Source organism: Choloepus didactylus, chromosome 4, assembly GCF_015220235.1.
Source record: "Choloepus didactylus isolate mChoDid1 chromosome 4, mChoDid1.pri, whole genome shotgun sequence".
Lineage (NCBI taxonomy): Eukaryota > Metazoa > Chordata > Mammalia > Pilosa > Megalonychidae > Choloepus > Choloepus didactylus.
In genome coordinates, this window is record NC_051310.1 from 88521057 (window position 1) to 88541390 (window position 20334).

The 20334-nt window shown below is 36.6% G+C and overlaps 1 protein-coding gene and 1 pseudogene across 7 annotated transcripts in view; both read left to right on the top strand.

Moving 5' to 3' along the window:
• AKAP13 (A-kinase anchoring protein 13) overlaps positions 1 to 20334 on the top strand; it is a 405703-nt gene that overhangs the window by 38314 nt on the left and 347055 nt on the right. The gene's annotated exons all lie outside the window — the stretch shown is intronic.
• LOC119532728 lies at positions 830 to 1556 on the top strand (annotated as a pseudogene).

The following is a 20334-nucleotide window of genomic DNA, read 5'->3' on the forward strand; positions in this document are numbered from 1 at the left end:
ATAGTGATGAGCCTTCCCATTAACTAGTCTAAATGTGAGGTTTCACTGTACCATAAGACCTTGATAATCATTAAGCCAAGTGTTGACTAGGACAGTTGGCAAAACAAGCTGTGTTCAGGTAGTGAGGTGAGAACTTAATCATCTCCTTATAGTGAATGAGCCTTTTACTGTTTTGAGGACTCTGACATTACTGTCAACTATCATCTAAGATAAAAATAGGTAAAAATCTATGAGAATAAGTTTGTATGTATGTAGTTTTATTTTGTATATTGAGGTGATGCTAATAATTGTCTGTAATCTTTGTTTTTTGGTGTAATTGATATAACTGTACATAAAGTGTATTTTCACATTTGGTTTCATGCTGAGGAACATAAAGTGATCATAATAATTTAAAGGAGAATAAATTTTCTCAGTTCTTAGTGCCACTCAGGGAATACTTGGTAGAAGATGGCACATGATGGTTGTTCATATTTTTTTGACTAGCTGAGCTTCTACTCAGCTATTGTATTTTGTCATTTAAAACTAAGTAGCCCCTCACATCTGTGGCCAATTGATTTTTGACTAGGGTGCCAAGTCCACTCACTGGGGAAAGAATAGTCCATATAGAAAACAATGAAGGTGGACCCCTACCTCACAGAATATACGGAAATTAATTAAAAAAGGATTAAAGACCTAAATATAAGAATCCAAATTATGAAACTTCTATAAGAAAACATAGGGAAGCATCTTAAGAACTTTGTATTACCCAGTGGTTTCCTAGACTTTATACCAAAAGCACAAGCAACAAAAGAAAAAATAGATAGATGAAACCTCACCAAAGTTATAAACTTTCGTGCATCACCTGCACATCAACCTGGAGCTCCTGGAGTGTGTCTGGTTCTTCTGTGCTCCTGTAGATGCCCTACATAGCCGCCCGTGAGAATGATGCCCGCCAACACATGATCAGCAAGCAGTTTCATCACCATCTGTGAGTGGGTGAGGAACAGCCATTGCAGGGTCTCCCTGAGTCAAGGAGGGAACATGTAGTCACTGTCTCCAAGGCCATGAAGATGGGGGACTAGGAGACCTGCCACAATTTTATCTTTGGTGAAAAAATGAATGGCAAAGTGTAGGACCTTTTCCCCAAGACCAACAAAGTCCAGAGTCACTGAGGACCTATCTCTTCACCTGCAGCAGTGCCTGTGACTCCATCAGCATAGAGACTCTTTCTGACACATTTGAGCTGGACCTCCCCACTGTGCACTCCATCATCAGCAAGATGATCATTAATGGAGAGTTGATGGTCTCCCTGGACCAGCCAGCACAGACATCAGTGATACACTGCACTAAATCTGTTGCCCAGCAGAACCTGGTTCTGCAGCTGAAGGAGAAGCTGGGCAGCAGGGTGGAGAATAATGAGTGGGTGTTTACCACAAGCAGATACCCATGGTGGCTACTTCCGAGACTGGAATGATGGCTACCACAAAATCCAGGGCTGTGTGCAGACTATCAGCAGGAGCCTCAGACAGCCTACTGATCTCTCCACTTCTGTTCCCCCTCAGACTTTTAAGTCCTAAACTTCACCCCAGTCATTAAAGGTCTATTTAGAGTTTTTTGTTTGTTTGTTTTTAAATAAAAGCAAAAGCAGATTTTTGTGCATCAGAAGACTTCATTATGAAAGTAAAAAGATAACCTACAGAATGGAAGAAAATATTTGGAAACCACATATCCAAGAAAGGTTTGATATCCAGAATATAAACAACAAAAAGACAACCCAGTTAAAAACTGGTCAAAGTACTTGAATAGACATTTCTCCAAAGTGGCCAAAAAGCACATGAGAAGATGCTCAGCGTCATTAGCCGTCAGGGAAATGCAAATCAAAACTGCCGTAAGATACCACTTCATACCCACTAGAATGGCTACTATCAAAATGGAAAATAACATGTTGGAGAGGATGTGAAGAAATAGGAAAACTCATACACTGTGGGTGGGAAGGTAAAATGGTGTAGCTGCTGTGGAAGACAGTTTGGCCGGCCCTCAGAATGTTAAGTATCGAATTACCATATGACCCCACTTCTAGGTATATATTCAAAAGAATTGAAAGCAGTGACTCAAACAGGTATTCGCGCACTGATGTTCATAGAGGCATTATTCACAATTGCCAGAAGATGAAAGCAATCCAAGTGCCTATCACCCAATGAATGGTTCAAGAATATCTGGTACTGTAAAAAGGAGTGAAGTTCTGATACATGGATAGACCTTGAATTCATCATGTTGAGTGAAATAAGCCAGACACAAAAGGAAAATTTTTGTATGATCTCACTGATATGAAATAATCAGAAGAGGCAAATTCATGGAGTCAGAAACTAGAATACAAATCACCAGGGGCCGTGGTGGGGCTAGAGAATGGGGAGTTAAGGTTTAATTAGTACAGAGTTTCTCTTTAGGGTGATGGAAAAGTTTTGGTAATGGATGGTGGTATGGTAGCACAACATGATGAATGTAATTAACATCACTGAATTATATATTTGTGGTTAAAATGTGAAAATATAGGTTGTATATATATTACTAGAATAAAAATTAAAAACAAACAAGACTATACCATGCAAAGAGTGAACCCTAATGTAAACTATGGACTATAATTAATAGTATAATTATAATAATTGTTTCATCAGTTGTAATAAAGTACCTTAGTAATGGAAAGTGTTAAGAATAGGGAGAACTGTGTGTGTGGTGGTGGTGGTGGAATATAAGGATTCTGTATTTTCTGCATGTTTTTTCTGTAAACCTGCAACTTATTTAATAAAGAAAAACTCTTAAGGAGAGAGAAGTTCTATCTACCACTCTGCCTCCAACCCCTAATGTTTTTTAAAGAATGGTACACTGTACCATCTCTCCTGATCATGATTTATTTCCAGATCGTAACCATCTTTAAAGAATTTTCACTCAAGTAATTACTATGGCCATCATTTGTATACAGTTGTTGATTAGAGACCTAGGATGTCGATGTTTGAAATCTTGTTTCAACATGATTCCTTTTGTGGTTTGTAGGAATTAAAACCTCGTTCTTCATTATTCCATTCCTTATTTCTGTGTTCTGCTTTCCTAGGAATGAAGAACACTGGTTATTAGAAATTTGGAGGTTTGTTGTTCTTTTCTCTCACAGTATATGAAGTTTTGAGAAATTTATGATACACTGGATTAAAGCTTCATAGGGTGGTTTTATGGTAGGAGGATGAGTGGCATGCAAGCATATCGACTCCTTTAGGCAAAAGTCTGTAGCCAATTGTGGTAAAAAAGAAAAAAAAAAAGCTCTCTAAAAATCCTGTGGAAATAAAGTTGTTTTAGAAGTAAAAACACTATGTATGTTTGGTAGCTACTAGAATATAATTTTAAAAGTGGAAGGGAAATCATCTTGTCAAGTTTGTTCATTTTATTGATGAGGAATCTGAGGGCTGTAGAGGCAGAGAGAGACCAAAATGTTATGCTAAATCTGATAAGATTTAATTTTGGTAGAATTGTATAGGTCAGCATTTGGGTCCAGAAAACCAGTTATACAAGTACTTACGAAGAAATCTTGATATAATTGGTGGATTAGTTGACCATGATAACCGTATTTGAGTCACTAGTGACATGACTGTCAAAATTGCTAAATTGATCTTGAATTGCAATAATAGAAGTATAATGTCCAAAAGAAAGGGACGTTGATGTTCTGTCAGAGCAGAAGAGAACCATACCGGAAGATGTTGAGTATTAGTGTGTTTAGTCCTGTATCCCATATTCTCAGAGGAAGATTGATAAACTGCAGCTTGTCATACCATCCACTTTATTTAAAACCATGTTAAACAAAGATTAGTTATGTAACGAAGAATAATTATTAGCCCAAAGTTAAGAAGTTAGGTGGAAATGTCATCACTATTTTTAAAGTCATGAAGAACAACTTTGCAAATATTCTTACTCTGCTTGACTTGTAATATGTAGAGCAGTTGTCCAGGTGGGTGGAGTTCACTGGAAGGTAGTTGACCAAAGTAATTAGATCGTCATTTACCTACTTCCCTTCTTTTGTAATTTTTGCCTAGTTGCTTCAGGAAAATTTATTTTTCTCTCTTCTATAAGCAAGAATTTGATTGACAGGAAGGTACAGTATAAATTCCAGTACTGCTGATGTGACATGGTAGCAATTCTTAAAGTGTGCTGAAATGGATCACTTACCCTGGAAATTAAAAGTGTTAATGTTAAATGCTAAAAACCAAGAGTTTGCCTGGATGCTCCTGTCTTATGTAGCTCTGGTATTGCCATTGGGTACAATGATGTTTTAATGTTGGTGTCACATTAAAAGTTGCTTCTGATTATTTTCAAAAGTAGGGAGCTCATTAATTTCCTGTCTTGATTTCTTACTGCTTACTTAACCAAATCTTTAATTTAGCCCTGATAAAGAAGTTATTGGCAATATTGACAGTGTTTTTTTATTTCAATGTAATGTGAACTGAATTAAAAATATAAGGTAGAAATACAAAGCTCAGACAACTTCTATTAGTTTTTTGGCATTTGGAAGATATGCAGTGAACTTCATTCAGTAGATAGGTACACTATATATAGCTTGCTATATGTTCGGTGGTTCAGTAGTCTGTATCAGCAGGAAAACAGAATTATTTTGGAAAGTAGTGTGGTAAAGCAGAAGGTTATGGCTTGGGTGTCAGACCTGCAGTCAAATTTTACCTGTGCTGCTGCTGCTTCCTGTGGCTTTGCAAGATACTTAATTTTTCTGAGCCTAAGAATACCTTCTTTACAGGAGTATTATCTGGAAAAATAGGTGCCTGGTATATAGTAGGAGCTCATAAATTGTGTTCTTTTGGTGAGGTGTATACAAGATTTACAGATGAGCAATGAGCTGAATTTTTTCAAGAAGTTTATTTCTCTGTATTTTGATTTGTGAGAGGTTCGTGCAGACTTTTACAGTTCTTTGGATGACTGCTATTCATAACTGAAGTAAAATGTTTGGAATATTGTTGGAATTGTTTTGCAGATTTTAGTTACTTAAAGTTTATAAAGGTAAAAATAGACCATATAAAAAAATATAAGCTATATGGCAGTGTGTTAGGTGGTTTAATTTGGTGACATGGCTCTTTGATGGATTCATACTTGTCTTTTTAAGGAGTGGGGCAGCGTGATGTCCATACATATGTCTTTGAACATCATTTTATTTTTTAAATTGATTGTCTTAGGTTTGGGCAGCAGGATGTACTAAGAAAAACAAAAGTTGTATAGCCAGACAGACCTGGGTTCCAATCCCAGTTCTTCCACATTTATAACCGTATAAATTTGGACCATGTTCTCAGTCTCTCTGTGTTGACTTTATTTGTCAAAATGAGAATGATAATTCCTTACAGGTTTGTGATAAGGATTAAGGGAAATAAGGCTGTCTGGAACAGTGGTAAGGTTAGTTCCCTTCAGCCTTGGTTCATTAAATCTACCTGTTCTCGTGATGGGTAATGTTTCTGAAATATTATGATATATCAAGAAAATGCCTGGATTCATTTGCTGAGTAGTTAGATACAGAAAGCATCCAAAAGTCCCCGCCAGGTTCCCTGGGTACCTGTGAATTGTTAGTGCACTGAACTGGCTTGAGTCTGACTCCTAGCTACATGAACATGTCTGCTTTTTTGTCTGTTTTCATTAACAGGATTCTCTTGCATTTCCTACTTCATATGCATCACAGTAGCACCTCTTACTTTCCTCGAGACCTAAATCAGGACCTGGTGCCCTAATTTAAATTTGTGAAGTTTGGAGATTGTTGTTTCTTAGTGTCTTGCAAAGTCAGATGCTGAGCCTCAGTAAAGATGATGTTTAGGTCTCTTTGTTTTCCAGAGTGGGTGGGCTTAAATGATTATTTTGTGGATTTGTACCTGTGCTATTAAGGTCTTGTTTCAGAAGAGGACTTAAAAAAACAACAACATGGGCATTACAATCACTTTCAGCTTTTTTGTGATCTTGCATATCAGAGATGGTAGTTGAGAGTAGTATACTTACAGGGGAAAAATCACCTGAGAAAGCACGCAGTCAAACAGAGTGTTAGAATGGCCTTCCAGTCCTATCAGATAGTCTTTATTTTTATTATTTTGCTTTCTGAGTTTGCACCCAAGGAAGAAGGGAACTAATCTTTATTGAATGATTAGGATGTGCCAGACAATAAGCCAGATGCTTTATAAATATTATCTTGTTTTTCCTCACCTTATGTAGTAGCATTCTTACCCACTTACAGATGAAGAAACTGTGGCACGTGGATAATGTCATAAAGCTAGTGGAGCTAGAATTTGTCTCCACTCGAAGGATCTTGTATGTCTTTTATTTTGTGACTCCAGAAGGCAAATTAGGGTTCTTTCTGGTTTAGAATGGTCTAACAATCACTATTCTTTTCTACATAATTACTTACTGTTATACCTCTCAGGCCATTATTTATCTGTGTTCTCCCTTTTACCCCTGTGGATTTTCTTGAGTTCTTCTGGTAGTGTGCTACTTGTTTTCCTATAAGTCTTTTCCCTTCCTCTTTCTCTTACAAGATTTAAAATGGTCTGTCTGGGAGCTGTTTTTTCGGATCATGGAAGAGAGAGAAAGAAGCCTGACCACCTCCATGCTCGTGGAAGGGAATTCCCCAAACTGCTTTCTAAAAATTTGTTATTGGTCTGCTTTCCTTTACTGATTGAAAATCTACAATAGTGCCCTTTCCTGACATGATACTCATATTTGGTGCTGGGTGCCCAGGAAAATAATAACCTCTCTTCTGGCCCTCAGGAAATTTAGGATTTAGTGTGAGAGCTAATGTATGCACACAGTTGCCATTGTGGTAAGTGTAACAAGGGCCATAGACTGTGCAACCAACCAACCAGACACCACATTCCCATGTGTTCAGAGGGGAGAGGGAGCACAAATATACATAGATATTACAGGGAGGCTGTGATTCTCAATCCTGGCCCTGAATCAGTAACCCCAGGGAGATTTTAATTCAGTAGTTCTGAGGGAGCGCAGGAATCCTGATTCTTGTATATACTGTAATTTATCCATCAAGGAAAATCTTTATTTCCTTAGTTCTTGGAAACATGTTTCTTCTTATCTTCTTTATATTCCCTTGCATTTTCTCCTTCCATTTATCCGGTACTTTTCTTTGAAGTGGAAATAACTAAACCTTGGGTGCCTGTTAGTTTATTCTGTCTAGTTTGTAGTTCTGTGTCATCTGTGATTGGCTTAAGCAGGATTTCCAGTGTTGAAATAAATTCAGTCTTTGTAGGAGTTAATTCCAGTTCCTAGTAAAATAGTCTTCATTTATTTGCGTATCTTTTGTGGACTGAATTTTATATTTAATAGCCAAACCCAATTATCTTCTGTAAAATCTCATTAATTTAGACCCTTTTAATTTCACATTTATATTTTAGAGGCAGATTGGGGTAAAACTTATCCTTCATAAGGGCACCATTGTTACTGTGGTGTGGCAGATCCGTGTTTTAATCATTGTAGTTGGTCAGATACATCTTCTTTTTAGCAATGTTTTATTGATCCCTGGTTTCAAGTTGTTTGCGTTAAACTAATAAAAATTTCTTAAGTTCATTAACACTTGTTACCAAATAATTTGTCCCAAGCAGTTTGAAGTTAGTTGAAGTTGTAAACTCTCTTCTCTATATAGAAATATGCTGACACTGTTTCTCTTCAATTGTAGAGAGATGTGTGATTCAGTCTTTCCTATCAGGGACATATGAGTGATCTGGGTGTCACTGTCTTGGTGGATTTGTTTCTAAAAAGATCTATGTTGTACTTGACTGAACCAGCCTTTCTGATTTCCAACTTTACAGATATGGTATCTTTAAGTTCTTTGTGATTCCTACTCTTGTGCTTGAAGTAATAATGTGGGTCTTCATAGTCTTTTTGCCTTTCACCCTGTTTTAACGTATTCAGTTGTTACTGTTTAGCTTCTTTCATTCCTATCCTAATCATTCTTTATAATAAGTAGCATTTGAACACCTACCATATGCCAGGCATTGTGCTGATGGCTTAACATGTACATACATATATATATATATAAGCTTACTAATACTTACTAATAGCTTACGTTTATATATATATATATATATATATATATATATATATATATATATATATAAAAGCTTGTTGTTAATACTACTGATGGGAATTGTTCTGTTGTCCACAATTAGCGTATCAGGAAATTGAAGCTTTGAAGGGTTAAATATCTTGCCCCAGATGATAAAGGTAAAAACTAAAGAACACAGATTTGAATCCACATTTGCCTTCAGAACTCATGATTTTAAATTTGCTGCGCCAGGAGTGGGCTAAATCTTCAGCATCCACTTTTTCTTTTCCTGATCAAGTTGGTAAGCACCTTCCTCTTCAAATGGTTTTTTCTGGTGACACTGAGAGGTATAGGTCATGGTCAGCAAATAGTTGGTTAGCATTTCTTCCAATAAGTGCTGGACTGTGATTTGGGAGAATGGAATAATCATAAATGTGTTACTTCCTAGACACATTCACACAGATGCTGTAGAGGTTCATGCTTAGCCTATGACTGAACATTATAAAATATTTTTAGATGCATAATTTGTTATAAATTTAGGACAACTGTGTATCCGGAAAATTTACAATATCTCTTTGGTTATGCTAATATGTAAGTTATTAAGAGCTTCCTTCCCCTGGGAGTTGGACTATTTACACAAAGCTCTGTCAGCTCTATGACCCCAGGCTAATTATTTAACCTCCCAAATCCTCAGTTTCCTCACCTTTAAAACAAAGAGATGTTTTGAAGATAAAATAGCACAGTGTGAACTACTTGTCTTGCATGGAACAAGCCCCGAATGTTGTCTTGCTTATATGAGCCAATAGGAAAATACTGGTGTTACATTTGGAGCTTATATGAAAGCTCTGAGGTGGAAATGGCCTTGGTTATTTTGTCCCCCAGTGCGAACCTCCTCAGTGTTAATCAGACTTGTGTTATTGGTCCTAAGGTCATTTCTCTCCAGCTTTCAGGTAATTACTTTTGGATGTATATGAAAATTCTTCTGAAATATTTTAAAACATGTTTAAGAAGTGTATGTCTAAAGTAGTCTTGCTTGTAGGCAGTATGAAAGTGAAGTAGGTGGTAAGAAAATTGATTACCTGATTTTTTCAGCAGATCAATCTTATGATAAATAAAAAACTTGAAACGTGAGGTAGAGTTGTGTCTGAGCTTGTGAATTTGTGTTTGGTTGGTGGGATGTGAGCCAAAGAGATGTCGAATGGCATAGTCACTGATCTGAATGAAGGGCTGGTATGTGGAAGAGATGCTTTTACTGATGAAATGACTTTTCGAACGTTTATTTACTCCACCTCTGTTTTGTTCAACCTTCTTTACAGTAGTTCAATAAATCTGAGTTTTCAAAAGAGAGCTATTAAGAAAAACTATCTTGCTGCATAAGGAGAGAGGGCGAAAATGAGATCATTTAGGGTGGGGTGGGAAACCATTTACTTTCTTAATTAGTGCTTCTCAACTGTATACAAATTCCATGTAGGATCTCCTAAATTAACTAGTTAGTGATTCTTTGTTTCAGTTTCCATTTGATTATAGACTGTTTTAAAACTGTTTAAGAAATACCAGGTTAATGTTTATAATCTATGACCAGGTAGGAGACACAGAAATGGAGAATGGAGTGCCAAATGCAGATTGTTGTGAACTCATGGCTGACTTTCCTGCAGAGTGGCATGTGTATTCATAAGCTTGTCCTGACTTCTTTTAGCTTCTTAGGTTCTTCTGTATTGCATTTTTACAGCTTTACAGCAGCAGTGCCATTCTTCTTTGGTACCATTTGGATCAACTGATGAACTGGAGCAGATGATTGCTAAGATTTTTTTTTTTTCCAGGTCTAAGATTTTATGATTCTTTATCATCTGGTAGAAAGAGAATGTGACTGAAATAATAGCTGAGCTCTAGAAAAAAGTTCAAAAGTTCTTCAACTGATAAAAAGACTTCTTTTTTTCACTAATTATTTCTGAATTGCATTGGGAGGCAATCTGTGTGAGAGGCTTTTTCCGATTCTATTTTTGGGCCTCTGTGTTGCTGAGTATTGAATGTTACATACCAGATTAGTTCTCCTTTCTTCTTTTTGATAGAATGTGTTAGCCTAAGAACATAAGAAAACCGCTTTCTCTTTTAGCTGTCCCAACTCACTCTAACTTCATTCTTGACTTAGCCTAACTTTATAGAGTTTATTTTGGCTACAAAAAGCCTGCCCACATTTTATCTGCTATAAAAATGTATTTTTCCTTCAATGAGGGAAAAAAATGCATGCCAGTGCATATTTATTTTGGATTATCTTTTTTCCCCGCATTATTTTCCTAACCCCGTGAGCTCTGTTCATGCCTCTGTCAGTTTTAAGGAAAAAAAGGTTGATTGAATTTGAGGGTAGCTAAAAGAGTTTTTATGCAGGCATGGTTTGTACTGAATTCTCTGTCAGGGCATCATTCGGTAGCAGCTTACAGGTGATACAGAGATTACTTGTTGATGACTTTACAGTTCCAGGAAAGTTCTAGGTTGAGAAGGAGACTGTTAGAATTTACTTCAATATGGAAGCCAGGAGAAACTTTACTTTGTTATCTGAAAAAGACCTAGGTGGATGTAAGCCTAATTATACCACTAGATTTTCATTGACTTTGCAAAATTGGGCTTTATTAATAATATAGGGTGAGAATAATGATCCATGGTCCTGGCGATTGCCACAGACTGATCTCCATTGCTTAGATTCATACTGTGAGAGAACAGAAAACCATTGAGGGAGGCCCTGGGCAGATATTTCTAACAACCTTGCTTATTAAGGTTGATAACACTTGCTGTCATATTTTTGAACGGCATGTATGAAGGATTGTCTACTACTTCTTCCCCTGCCTCCTACCTCCCAGTTTATTGGTGATAAATAAAGTTTGGTAAATGCTTAAAGTAGGAAAAGATTACTCATAATCCCATTGCCTGTGGGTAGTTAACATTTTACAAATGTCTAGCATTTTTCTCCCTTACGTGTTTTAAAAGAGTTGAGAAGATCAGATTGTATATACAATTTACTTTGTGTGTGTGTGTGTGTTTTCCATTTAATATTGTGTTCCCATGTTACACAGTTTTCGGATGTTATTTTAAAGAGTGGCATAATTCTTTTATTTGGAGCTATCATAATTTATTTAACCAATTTCCTATTATTAGACATTTAGGGTCCCCCCCCCAAAAAAAAAAAGTTTTTCCCTCCATTCCAACATTATTTACTTATATTAAAATAAAATTATTTTACATTATATTTTTGAGTCCCTTCATACATATTGTTAAATTTTATCCAGAATGTTTATGATAATTTTGTTTCATGCCTACCACCTGAGTATAGGAGTACTTGTTTTGCCACATCTTTGATAGCAATTGGACATTTTTGTGTTTTTTACCTTTTCTAATTTATAGATGGAAAATGACAGCACCTCAAAAAAATGTTACAATGAGATTATACTCTTCTTAGACATGCTGTTGATAACCTAGTAAGTCCACAAGCTCTTGGCCTTTGTTTTTTTGTTTAAACCAAGTTTCAGAGACTTGCTGATCATCTCTTCATATTATTAACTAAGCTTCTTAAACACTTGGTTGTTTGTGTTAGATCAGAGCTGGTGTGGTTTCGTTACCACCTGTTTGTCATTGAAAAGTTAGGCAATAGTTTGAAATTCCCTGTGAAGGAAGAGGATCACGTCAACAAAGGTCTCCATCTTTATGGTGTTCTGTGCTCATCCTCCTTGCATTTAGCAGTTGCTTGGGCTGAACCAGTTTGTGCATCCAGAAGAACCAGTCTGAATGTCTGTGCCTTCTCTTTCATCAGAGCAAACACCTTGGTCTTGCCTTTTCTCTTGACTGGCTGTGACTAGCAAATTCTCAGCTAGCTACCAGGCTTTAGGCTTGTTTATACAACCTTAGCTCCATGTTTTGTTGGGAGTGTTTCTGTTTTATAAACATAAACTTTTTCTTAATTTAAATGTCTCTTTTTCTGGAATTTATTTATGTTTTCTAAAATGCTGCTGTAATTGTAAATGACTGTAAGTCATGGTTCCTACCCAGGAGAGACCTGTCTTTGATACTGAGAATATGATGCAAAGTGTTAAAACAGGCATTGGTAATAGAGATAAAGAGAGCTTTCTTCTTTCTGTATTCTTTGGTAAAAATTGCTCTTTCTGGTATTCATAGGTCAGTCTTTCTTTAGTTAACCAGTTTTCATTTACCTTGAGGTCAGTCAGGTACCAGAAAGGGAGAGGAGCTCGAAACAGTCACAAAGATGTCAGCAGGACAGTATGCATCAAAGGCTTCACAAGTTTCCTTTTCTCAGGAAGGAAAGGAATGACTCTTTTCTCAGAGCCAGTTACTCTTGTCATACATGCAGTTTGAGAGAATATTTGGTTTTCTCTTTTCCTAACCCCTAGCAAAGTAGTACTGTCTATTCAGAAGCCTAGGATTAAGTTTGGGGATAGCGTAGAGTGGTAGATTTATTATTATTATTATTATTATTATTATTATTATTATTATTTTAAATTCTGGAGAGGTTTAAATAGTGCTAGTGGATTTTATTAAAGGGTCTGATACAACAGTTATAAGAGCCAATGGCTTAATAGCAAGAGAAACTACAAAAGCCAGATTTAAGAATTCATTGGGCCAGTGTCATTTGAAGATTTTAACATTTGTGTTTGTCTTTGTGTGGTAATGTTTTTACATATGTAGACACATAGGAGTGGAATTGCTGGGTTAAACTGTTTTCCAAAGTGGCTATACTGTTTCACGTTCTCGTCAACCACCATATTAGGGTACCAATTTTCCCACATATTTGCAACACTTGGTATTGTTAGTCTTTTTTCATTATAGGTATTCTGGTGGGTGTAAGTTAGTATGCCATTGTGGTTTTAATTTGCATTTCCATGATGACATTGTTTTCTGTGCTTATTTGCCATTTCTTTATTTTATTTGGTGATGTGTCTATTCATATTTTTTGTCCATGTATTTATTTATTTATTTATTTGTCTTATTGTTGACTTGTATCAAGAATATATAAAGAATTCTTACAAGCCTTTTATCAGATATAAAATTTGCAGATATTTTCTTCTAGACTCTGGTTTGTCTTTTCATTCTCTTAATGTTGCCTTCTGAAGAGCAGAAGTATCTAATTTTGATGAAGTCCAGTTTATCATTTTTTCCTTTATGGATCATACTCTTGGTGTCATATGAGAAGAGAAAAGAGACTTGAGGGGCAAGTCCCTTCTGTAGGAAGTCTATTCACTTGTCAGTATTTGTCACAAATTTGGCTTTAAGTTTCTAGCGGCTGATACAGGAAACCAGTTCTGAAATTTACACTATGCATATGATAGAAATAAAACCTTTGTTTATGTAAAACATATCTGTTCCTCATGCTTAAAGTTAAGAAAATTAATTCCAGTATGTGTTAATGTGGGTAGATTCTGTATCATCAAAACAGTTCAGTAAACTCAATGAAGTCCAAATTTATCAGTCTCTTGTTTAGAGTATCTTGGCCTATGTATCTTTCGGAAAGTACTCCATAGATAGTATTTCCTACCTCTGGGATTTAAGTATTTGATGTCAGTGAATATAAAATACGTTTTACTCCTGACAAGTATTTGTGGTGCAGATAGTCTGTGTTTCTATTTATGCGCAGACCTGCACACTTTAACAGTTGAATGAGCCGAGGGTATGGTTGGCCTCTGTTTAAGAAAGTTGAAGTTGTTAACTAGAACCTGTCCCTAGACCGAAGGCTTCCTGCTTCTGTGTGAAGGAGATCCATGAATAGATATAAGAATTTTGCTTTGGTTTTTCTCCTCCAGAAAACAGTCCTAGATCTGCTTCAACAAATGAGCAATCCAGACTCCAGAATTTTACACCATCGATTATGGCTGTGATAATTTAATCTGCAGATAATTCAAAGCATATTTAAACATTTCCTGAGATTATTATATTTCATGTCTTTCTTTAGCAATTCTTCTTCCTCAAGTGTTCATTCATTCATTCAACAAATATTTACTGAGCGTATACTAGGATCCAGGCTCTTTTCTAGGTGCTGGAAATTGAATTTGGCCTCTGTCTTGGTGTTAATTTCATCCTGAATTTGGTGATTCTCATAGAGAGCTTGTATTTGTCTGTCGTTGAATGAGTTCTAAATATGCTCTTTTGGCAGCCCATAGACTTGTTTGGTGGACAAAATTTCTTAAAAATTGGAAAGATTGACATAAAATTTCTGATTTACAAGTTCTCTTGACCTTTGAAACTAACTGACAACACCAGACTTTCATTTGCTTTGTCAACGATTGGCTGAAGGTGACTGAGTAGAAGCTGCCGTCTTAAATTAGGACATGGTCTTCCCTCTTCCCTTTTCCCTTAATCCCAAACTGTTTTGCTCCTGCAGCATTTGAGTTTCTGACCTCTCTTCTAGTTAAGAAAACCCTCATATTTCACAAATGAGAAAACTGATTTTGAGAAAGTGAAACAACTTTCTCAAGGTCACATTGCTAATAAGAGGCAAAAAGCAAACAAGAACCCCAATCTGGAGATTTTTCCTCTGCGCCTTAAGACGCTTCTGTTAAAGATAGAACCCACTCAGGTAAACCACTCTTTTTTCAAATGCTCAGACAGGCCAGGCAGTCCCCCGCCCCTCAACCCCACACCTTCCATTCTCTTGCTTTTCACCCTAGTTGGGTCTCTCTTGAGCACAGCTGTAATCTGGGCATTCCTTTTGCCTCTCCCCTATGCTTAATCCCCATTCTTCAGATCCAGATTTTCCTTTTCTTGGCATTGCTCTCTCATTTTTGTTAAAACACATCTTGGAGTTTCCTAAGAAGGGGTTCCATAGGAGGTGAAATTTTTGAGTCTTTTAATATTTAATGATGTTTTCATTGTACCTTTATACTTCATTGATAATTTGCCAGGGTATGAAATTCTCCATTAAAAGTAACTTTCCTACAGAATTTTGAAGGCTGTGTTCTGTTTCCAGCATTGTTGGTGAGAAATCCAGTCCCATTGTGATTCTCTGTCATTATCTATGGCCGATTTTCTCTTTTCTCTTTCTGGGAGCTTTTAGGGTCTTCTCTGTATTTATGGACCTAATACTTAATAATTATATACCTTATTTAGGATTTCTGTTTTTCTTCACTGAACTGCGTATTCTATGTGTATCTTCTTCAGTCTGATGACTATTGTTATATCTAAGATAATTTCCTCCTCTACATTTTCTTTATTTTTTTAGAACTCTTAGTCTAAATATTGAACCTCTTTGATTGAACCTAATGTTATCTTTTTACCCCTGGCTTCCAACTTTTTCTGAGAACTTTTCTTCTAAAGTTTTTTACAGTTTTCCTCTTGACTTCTTAATTGCATTCATATTTTTATTTTCTGAGAGCTCTTGTTCTCTGAGTTTTTTCACATTCTGTTTTGTTTCTTTTATTTCTCTGAGACTGTTAATCATGGTTTTTTTTTTTTTAATTTGAGCTTTCTTCTCACTTCTAAGATTCTTTCCAGAACCCCCCCCACCCCACCCCCAGTTCTTAGGAACTTTCCTCCAATATCTGTTGAATCTTGGACATACCTTTTTTTAAGTGTGATGCACTAAATTCTGATTAGAAAATCTGGGTGAGAGGCAGCACTTGTTGACTGGTGTATTTCATTATAGGCTGATCAGGCGGTGAATAGCCCTTTAAATTGTTGGGTCCCAGATATCACTGTGAGGACTTCTTTCTTCTGGAGCTGTTCATATTCTCTCGGAAAGAATCCTTCAGCCTCCTATATGTGTGGCATTTTGGGAACGATAATCAGGGGTCCCTGAAGTCAGCCTAGATTTTCACTTAAACCCCCTGGTTTCAGCCCTTTCCTCAATTTGTTCTTTGGGGCTTGTACATTTTAAACACTGTCTGATATCTGCAAAGAGTACATCTCTCCTGCAAGGAATAGGCTAGTGGTGGTTGGAGAAGAAATATCCTGACGGGGTTTAGTCATGTACACACAGACTTTCAGCAATTCCATTAACAATTGCCTGCATCTCTCCCTGTTTCCAGCTTGCCTCCAACTTCTCATCCCTTGTTTGGTTTTTATTTTTAAGTGTTTACTTTTGAACTTATGGGACACTTCCAAAAATAATACAAACCCCAAACTGAGAACTACAACATACCATACCTGCCCCCACCGCCGATACCCAGACACCAATTTTAACATTTTGCCACATGTCCTGCATCATTCCTTCTATCTCTGTGTGAATCCATTTTGTGAACATTTTAGCATAGGTTGTATACATCATGCTCCTTCAATATTTAATACTGCCATGTGCATTTCCTAAGAACAAGAATATTCACTTACGTAACCATCTTAAATGCAGTTATCATGTTCAAGAAATTTAACATTGATATAAAGTCTGTATTCCAGTTTTTTCATACATGCTGATAATGTCCCTTTGAGCCGTTTCTCCTCCCTTGCTAGGTCCCATCCAGGATCATGGATTGCATTATTATTCCTCCTCCCCTTCTTCCTCCCCCTTCCTCTTCCTCTGTTTAAGTGTAGGAAGATATACATACAACACAAACTTGATCGTTTCAACTGCTCCCAAGCATACCAGCTGGGTTCAGTCACATTCGTAATGTTACGGTACCTTCACCATCTTGCAATACTAAAACTTTCCCATCTCCTCAAACAGAAACCCTATACCCATTATGCATTAATTCCCCATTCCCCTTGTTTCTCTGCCCCTGGTGACCTGTACTCTGATTTCTGTCTCTGTGAGCTAACATATTCTCTGATCATTTCTTCGTAGTTAATTAGGGCTTAAATTTAGCATCCTAAATCTATAACAATCTCATTTTCTTTGATGCCACCTTAACTTCAGTAGTATACACAAGCAATATTCTTACACCCCTCCATCCCTCCCAAACCTTTATGTAGTTCTTGCCACAAATGACATGTTTATACATTATCTAGTTTATTGTTACATTTTATGCATTTGTCTTTTAGATCCTGTAGGAAACAAAAAGAGGAGTTATAAACCAAAAATATGATAGTATGGGCATTTATATTTACCCATGTTGTAACTCTCACTAGAGATCTTTATTTTTTCATGCAGCTTTGATCTATTGTCTGTTGTCCTTTCCTTTCAACCTGCAGAACTGTCTCTAGCTTCTTTTATAGGGCCAATCTAGTGGTGATTAATTCCCTCAGTTTTTGTTTATCTGGGAATATCTTAATCTCTCCCTCAATTTTGAAAGACATTTTTGCCAGATATAGAATTCTTTTTTGGCAGCTTTTTGCTTTCAGCACTTTAAATATATCATTCTACTGCCTTCTTGCCTCCGTGATTTCTGATGAGAAATTGGCACTTAATCTTTTTTTTTATTTTTTATTTTTTATTTTTTTTATTTTATTTTTTTTTAATTCAGTTTTATTGAAATATATTCACAAACCATACAGTCATCCATGGTATACAATCAGCTGTTCACAGTATGATCATATAGTTATGCGTTCATCACCACAATCTATTTCTGAACATTTTCCTTACATCAGAAAGAATCAGAATAAGAATAAAAAATAAAAGTGAAAAGAGAATACCCAAACCATCCCCCCATCCCACCCTATTTGTCATTTAGTTTTTACTCCCATTTTTCTACTGATTTTTTTTTCAATTTTTTAACTTTGTTTATCAAAAAATTAAAAATAAACAGGCAAACAACAACCAAAAAAACCCTACAACATTTCAAACAAAGCAATGGAGTAAGGAAAACAAATAACCTGAAATAACTACTTTGCTTCCAATATGTTCCTACCATACCCCAAGAAAATTAATAAACCATGTCCAAACAGAGGAGTAAGAAAAACAAATAATCTAAAATAACTACATTGCTTCCAACATGTTCCTACCATACCCCAAGAAAATTAACAACCCCTAAGAAAACAAAGGAATAAGAGAAAAAATAACCTAAAATAACTCTATTGCTTCCAACATGATCTTACTATATCCAAGAAAGTTTACAAACCATAATCATTCCTGAGCATTCCCATAACATTGAGATTACCCTCCATAGTTTATCTGTTCTTATTAGATTATCATTCCCCCTCCACTAATTGGTATCTCTAGGTCCCCTACATTCTACAGTATAAAACACTGTACATTTTTTACAGAATTCAAATTAGTGGTAACATACAATATCTCTCTTTTTGTGCCTGGCTTATTTTGCTTAGCATTATGTCTTTTTTTTTTTTTTATTCTTCATTTTATTGAGATATATTCGTATACCACGCAGTCATACAAAACAAATCGTACTTTTGATTGTTCACAGTACCATTACATAGTTGTACATTCATCACCCAAATCAATCCCTGACACCTTCATTAGCACACACACAAGAATAACAAGAATAATAATTAGAGTGAAAAAGAGCAATTGAAGTAAAAAAGAACACTGGGTACCTTTGTCTGTTTGTTTCCTTCCCCTATTTTTCTACTCATCCATCCATAAACTAGACAAAGTGGAGTGTGGTCCTTATGGCTTTCCCAATCCCCTTGTCACCCCTCATAAGCTACATTTTTATACAACTGTCTTCGAGATTCATGGGTTCTGGGTTGTAGTTTGATAGTTTCAGGTATCCACCACCAGCTACCCCAATTCTTTAGAACCTAAAAAGGGTTGTCTAAAGTGTGTGTAAGAGTGCCCACCAGAGTGACCTCTCGGCTCCTTTTGGATTCTCTCTGCCACTGAAGCTTATTTCATTTCCTTTCACATCCCCCTTTTGGTCAAGAAGATGTTCTCCGTCCCACGATGCCAGGTCTACATTCCTCCCCGGGAGTCTTATTCCACGTTGCCAGGGAGATTCACTCCCCTGGGTGTCTGATCCCACGTAGTGGGGAGGGCAGTGATTTGACCTTTCAAGTTGGCTTAGCTAGAGAGACAGGGCCACATCTGAGCAACAAAGAGGCATTCGGGAGGAGGCTCTTAGGCACAACCATAGGGAGGCCTAGCCTCTCCTTTGCAGCAACCGTCTTCCCAAGGGTAAAACCTGTGGTAGAGGGCTCAACCCATCAAACCACCAGTCCCCTATGTCTGTGGTCATGTTAGCAACCATGGAGGTGGGGTAGGCGAATACCCCTGCATTCTCCACAGGCTCCTCAAGGGGGCACTGCATCTTTTTTTTTTTTTCCTTGTTTTTTTTTTTTTTTAACTTTCCCTTCTTTTTTAAATCAACTGTATGAAAAAAAAGTTAAAAAGAAAAGAAACATACAATAAAAGAACATTTCAAAGAGACCATAGCAAGGGAGTAAGAAAAAGACAACTAACCTAAGATAACTGCTTAACTTCCAACCTGTTCCTACTTTACTCCAAGAAAGTTACCTAATATAGCAACATTTCTGTGAACTTGCTCCTACTATATCCATCAGAAATTAACAGACCATAGTCATTCCTGGGCATCCCCAGAACGTTAAAGAGCTTATCTGTTCTTCTTGGATTATTGTTCCCCCTTCCTTAATTGCTCTCTATTGCTAGTTCCCCTACATTCTACATTATAAGCCATTTGTTCTACATTTTTCAAAGTTCACATTAGTGGTAGCATATAATATTTCTCTTTTTGTGCCTGGCTTATTTCACTCAGCATTATGTCTTCAAGGTTCATCCATGTTGTCATATGTTTCATGAGATCGTTCCTTCTTACTGCCGCGTAGTATTCCATCGTGTGTATATACCACATTTTATTTATCCACTCATCTGTTGAAGGACATTTGGGTTGTTTCCATCTTTTGGCAATTGTGAATAATGCTGCTATGAACATTGGTGTGCAGATATCTGTTCGTGTCACTGCTTTCCGATCTTCCGGGTATATACTGAGAAGTGCAATCGCTGGATCGAATGGTAACTCTATATCTAGTTTTCTAAGGAACTGCCAGACTGACTTCCAGAGTGGCTGAACCATTGTACAGTCCCACCAACAGTGAGTAAGAGTTCCAATTTCTCCACATCCCCTCCAGCATTTGTAGTTTCCTGTTTGTTTAATGGCAGCCATTCTAACCGGTGTTAGATGGTATCTCATTGTGGTCTTAATTTGCATCTCTCTAATAGCTAGTGAAGCTGAACATTTTTTCATGTGTTTCTTGGCCATTTGTATTTCCTCTTCAGAGAACTGTCTTTTCATATCTTTTGCCCATTTTATAATTGGGCCGACTGTACTATTGTCATTGAATTGTAGGATTTCTTTATATATGCAAGATATCAGTCTTTTGTCAGATACATGGTTTCCAAAAATTTTTTCCCATTGAGTTGGCTGCCTCTTTAC